Source organism: Lactuca sativa, chromosome 8 (genome assembly GCF_002870075.4).
Source record: "Lactuca sativa cultivar Salinas chromosome 8, Lsat_Salinas_v11, whole genome shotgun sequence".
Lineage (NCBI taxonomy): Eukaryota > Viridiplantae > Streptophyta > Magnoliopsida > Asterales > Asteraceae > Lactuca > Lactuca sativa.
This window is the reverse complement of record NC_056630.2, coordinates 95184599-95190440: the sequence shown is the minus strand read 5'-3', so window position 1 is coordinate 95190440 and position 5842 is coordinate 95184599. Positions and strand designations below refer to the sequence as shown.

Genomic DNA, 5842 nt, shown 5'->3' with positions numbered 1-5842 from the left:
TTGGTTCTGTACGCTCTGCTTCTACTGTTGATTTTAATTATGATTCATTTTTCATTTTGGCAATCCAGGTGCAGGGTAGATGTACATGTAGGGTAAAATAAAGCTTATGAGTAATAAATGGATGTACCCTAAACCTCTCATGGATCTAAGGTTTTGACCCTTTGTTGACCTTTCTTCTTTAAATCATATTTTCCCAACACATTTTTGTTTATTTTTTTGGTCTATCACCTTACTTCCATTTGTTCCTATTACAACCTCTACTTTTAACCTTTTTTCATATTAAGGCATGTTACTTTATAAAAAAATATACCCAATTATAGTAATGGATAGTTGGTTGCTATTTCTTGCTATTACCAAGATGATATACTGATCTTTTATTTTTAATCATTTTTAGGAAGAGCATATTGTATTGTGTTAGCCGAGAGAGTTGTGCTAAATCTTATGCAAAGAATGAGTTGCATTGCCACATTCACAAAGGTAACAATAACATCTCCATAACTTTATAAAAATTAATAATACTACATAATAATCTATAACCATTTAAAAAAATATTAGTTTTTTTAACCGTTATAGGCGATGGTAAAAGTTGCAAACCCTGCGTGCATATTGGACACAACAAAAACTGTACTAGCATTATGTTTGGAGGATAATTGGGCGGTGTTCTTTTACTTTTTTACCCTTTGATCTTATTTACATAAACCCTAATTTTTTATATGATCATTTTACTAACACACCAACAAGTATTGATAGGTCAAGGGAAGAATCACATAATGGGTTTATTTGATATGATGATGATAAAACACAATCATGTCTCCATTTCCGGAGGTGTCTCAAATTCCCTTAAATTTGTTGACCTTTATTTAACCAACAACAATCTTCAAATGGGAGTTGAGGTAATTTCAATTTCAATTTCAGTGAATTTGTTTGTTTCTTTCCCTTTTAATTTCAGAGCCAATTTTTTTTATTGAACAGGTGGATACAAGGACATTTGAGGAAATTACCAATCAAGCATCTTTCTCTGTTTAGTGTCGCTCCGATTCTGATTTATTTTTACCTAATTGAGATTGGAATTCTGCCCCCCACGGAGCGGGGGTAACCCTCTAGTTATTATTATTATTATTATTATTATTATTATTATTATTATTATTATTATTATTATTATTATTTTAGTTCTTATTTTAGGCTATGTACTTTATTTTTTACCTAAAATGTACTTCCATTTTGAGATGATATGCCTTATAAAGTTAAGATTTTTTTGAGTAACTTCACAATCTTATCTAATCGATATGTTCTTGTAATCTACATGATTGCAAACACATGAACCACAAACTACATGAGCATTTTTTGTTAGTCTGAGAGAGATCCTTCGGTTATAAAATAAATCAAAGTTTGAGTTCTTCACAAAAATGGATGATAGTCAGTTGAATGGGCATCAATTCAAAATATGCAACATAGCTAGGTCAAAACATTATTCCATGATATAACGGTATCATTTGAGATTTGAGATTAAGAGGATGTAATTTTAAAGCAATAACATAGTTGACATTTTTTTTTATCTAAAATCATTTATTATCGTAATGTCTGTACCATTTGCTTTCTATATTTCTAAGAGCAGTGTTAAGAAAAAGTTGAATGACTTAAATGCGGTGCTTCAAAACATAAATCACTCATATTTTTTAGCCTAATTGTAGAACAACCGAAGCACAATTATGATTTACATGAAAATCATGATCTTTATATATTTATGATTAAAGTTCTTAGGTTTTATCAACCATTTTACTTCTAGGTTCGAGCTATCAATTTTGCAAAATATGACAGTTTAATAAGTTCTTAAGTTTTTTTCCAACAAAATAGTATCTTGAACAATTCATGTCAATTATAGCAATGTACTTTCAAAATACATTGCTATTTTGAGTTTTCTTGCAAAATATGACATTTTAATAAGTTCTTCGGACTTTTATTTTCTAGAAACCAAAATAGTATATCAACTATAGCAATATACTTTTGAAGTAATTGATTAATAATATAATTTTTTACATTAAAAATTTAATTATTTTTGTAACCCTAATTTTAACTTATAACTTAGTAGAAGAAAATAAAATTATAAAACTAAGAAAATATATGATCTTATTCCATTTGAACTCATATTACACACAACACCGCTAAAGGTCAAAACAGGAAATTCAGTTAAATAAGGAATAAACCCTCTGTATAAAAACAGAGCTTCATCTCCTAATTAGGGTTTGGGGCAAACAAAATTACTCAGACGATAAATGAGGCGGTAGAGGGAAGGGATGTTTCGTAAGGGTGGTTGCCCCCCTCCGCCGCTAATGATTTTCCGTTTTGCTCCCAAAATCAACACCCTCTTTTGGCATTAACATTATGCATATATCGTCACCAAAAAAAAAAAAAAAAAAAAAACACGTCGATGAATCGATGGGTTGATAGATCGCTTCTTTTTCTTCTTCTTCTTCATCTTCAACCATCAAACAGCTGTGCAATATCCATCGAATTGGAAAATCTCATAACCCATCCCAGTTGGGGTGTTTGGCTGTGAGATTTCTAACCCGATAATCACAGGACCATTTATGTAATTTTGTCTTTATTTTATACAAACAAAGCGTGTGTTTGCGATTGCTTTTTAAGACAACTCATGTTTTGTTTGTTTTTCATAAAAGTGCTTAATGGGGGCGTTGATGATGTATTCTAAGTGTCTGAGTTAATCAGGCAAAGTTGAGATTTACTGCAACTTGGCGGGGCATTTTCCGGCGGTTTCTGTATTTGATTCAGCCGTGATGTATGTATGCAGCCATGGCGGTTTAATCCTCTTTGTTCTGATACGTATATACAGATCTGAGCCTCATTCTTTATTAAATTAAATTTTAAATCTTTCAATCGATTTTGTTAACCCTAATTTTTTTGGTCGTTTTATTTTTCAGTAGTTAATTTGGTACATATTTGCCATTTGTTTAGTTTTCCTTAGAAAAACATAATTTATTGCTTAAAACCTTTGAAATGTTGTGATAACCAATCCAACGATAAGAGTTTTTTAGGTATATTTTTGATGTATTTCTGTAATAGTATCTACTTTTGTTGCCACTTGTGTTTTAGAGGTTTACATTCACAAGTCATTAAAAGACATCTCTGTGTGGTAATTGGATTTTAGGGTGTTTGAGAGTAGTAATTAAATTGTAAATTTTATATAACTTATGAGTGATTAAATTCATAAAAGAGAAGGTATTGTCTTTTATTGAGCAAATGCAAATTGAATAGGTATACTTCATACAAAGGAACAAAATTGAAAATTGTATAAATAACAAAAATTACAAAAAAAAAAACGTTGTTTATGTTAATTTTGATTGCTATCTTTGATTTTTGATGAAACCTTCCAAGTTCATTGCCATGTGGGATAATTAAAGTTACTGGTTTGGTGATAGTTTTGATAATTTGTAAATAGTTTATTGCTATTTTGGTGAAGATCCATAGTTCATTGCATACTGGATTGGATGTTCTTTACATTTGAAGAAGCCATCGAAGTTCATTGCCATATTGGAGCAGATTGTGAATTATAATAGAAGATTACAATGCTATTTGCATTGTTGCATATAAAGTCCCCAAAATTTGGAGCATTTGGTTAGGTTATGTATTCAGTTCTTGTGTCTCATGTTATTATGTAATACAATTTGTAATCGGCTAACTTCCTCCTGGTTTTAGTTTTGTAATTAAAATTTATGCCGTTATAGAAAAAGATTACTTAAATATCTCTATTCTTAATCTCTTCTCTATCCTTAATAAAAGACTTTCTAAATTGCCACATGTCACCATTTTACACCATCTTCTTGCTACGTGTCATTACCACACCTCTGTTTAGCTTGCTTTTACTGTCTATTCAATGCAATCAATACTCGACATCATCCACTCCTATTAATCGGCAAATCAGTTTTAATACTCCCATTTCCTGTGCCTCCCCCACCTTCTTTTTCTGCCGTTTTTAAAGTTCTCGGCATAAAAGCAGGGATATACCTAAATCTATTTCTATCTACATCTTAAGAAATCAACAACCAAAGCCTATCCAAAATTGAATCTACCACTTTTAATTGATTACAAATACAAACAATTTGTTAGATGTTGATTTCAATTTTGTAGATTTATGTTTTTTGATTTTTTTTTTTTAAATTCTGTTTTTGAAACCTCCCATCTCAATCGACCTTCTTTCTCCATAGGTCAAAAATTTATAGCTATCTGTGAGAGGTTAGTTATGTTTCTGTCGAGCAGACAAAGATTTATCTAGATTGATATGGGTGAAAAGGAAAACCTTAATTGTTGTTGGGGAAATCATTTGGATTTTTGCATATAGAGTTCATTTCACACTCTTCTTTGTCTTATTTCTTGCTTCTTTTTGTTTACAGAGCTCAATCCAGAAGTTTTCATCCACGGGTAAGGTAGTCTGATCACAGTTTTCATGTTAATAACTATTTTTCGTCTTCTATCCTTCTATTAACATAGTTCTAATTTTTATTAAAACTGTTTTGAGTAGAAATTCATTTGAAACTTTTAATCGTTTGTTGAAATCAAAGCCCTTTTTTCTCAATAAAATATCTTTGGTCTAGTGTGTAGTGCCTCTTCTATAGAACATCAGCAGAAAAGGTATGTGTATTTGGTTTCGAGTTTTTGCTTGATAAAGAGCAGTTGCCTGATCAATTGTTAAGAGCAGTTGCCTAATCAATTGTTAAGGGTTACAGTGGGTATGTTGTTGAACATGGTGAAAAAGGTATGTGTATTTGGTAGTTTTTATGGATTATAATTATGATTTTAAAGCAATCAAATATACATATTTTAAATTGGTTTTGAAACTCCAGTTATATATTAGTGACAAATTGAGCTTATGATAATAGTTAATCAACACTTATGCTATTTATATGATCGAGAATACTGGTTGGAGTCGAGTCAAAAGACAATCCGACTAGGGTTCTATGAAGGCATGATTCTGGCTGGAAATGGTTGAGCAAAGATGATGAATAAGAACAAACAAGGTAAACTCTTCAAAACACTGTTTCATGAAACTCCATGTCTTCTTTATTATTTTTTATAACTTAACTATTCTGAATTAAACATATGTGATTTGGCAACTTATATTATCTTATGGTAATTATACGGAGGATTAAAAACGATAATATAGTAGCATGTTTCATTTTATAGTCCAGAGTTATCATTTTTGACGTAAAACGAGCTAATCGATGTGTAGATTATACATAAATAACATTGTATCACCTGTTTTGAGGTGAAATAGGTTAATTAAATATATGCTTTTTTATTTTTTTTTACAGTTTCTACCAGGTAATACCTATAACAAAACGATGCAAGTTAAATAACTATTTTTTTTTTTGTGCAGGTTAGATGTGTTTGATTTGTCAACAAGACTATTGATCTTAAAAACTTGGTTTGTCGAAGGCCGGGTTAAAGCAGTCTAAAAAAGCGTGTCTTTCTTATGATCATTTTCTGAGTACAATGTTTCTCTATGTAGGTTCAATAATGCTCTAAACATTTTTTTGAATATCAAGGAAAACGTGTCCAATAAATGCAAATGATGCGGAAGAAATGAAAGTACACTGCTATAAACCGATAGATATACCAATCGAGCTCGATTTATTAAAACTTGTAAAAAAAATCCAAATTTATTAAAAGATAATCGAAGCAATTAATAGAAGTATAACAATTGTCGTTATGATTTAGCGGTCTGTATCTAGAATGTGATTTAATCATATTAGAATATAAAGGAATGTATCTTTTGTGCTAGAGTCTGACCCAAAGAGACTTGAATCTAGCCGTTGCATCATACAAT

At 30.5% G+C, this 5842-nt stretch overlaps 1 long non-coding RNA gene across 1 annotated transcript; it reads left to right on the top strand.

Annotated features, from left to right (window-relative positions):
- The first annotated feature begins 2073 nt into the window (after positions 1–2073).
- On the top strand, positions 2074–5625 carry LOC111908335 (uncharacterized). Its single transcript, XR_002855843.3, has 2 exons — positions 2074–5033; positions 5393–5625. It is a non-coding gene; the product is annotated as an uncharacterized LOC111908335 (long non-coding RNA).
- Positions 5626–5842: the final 217 nt, after the last annotated feature.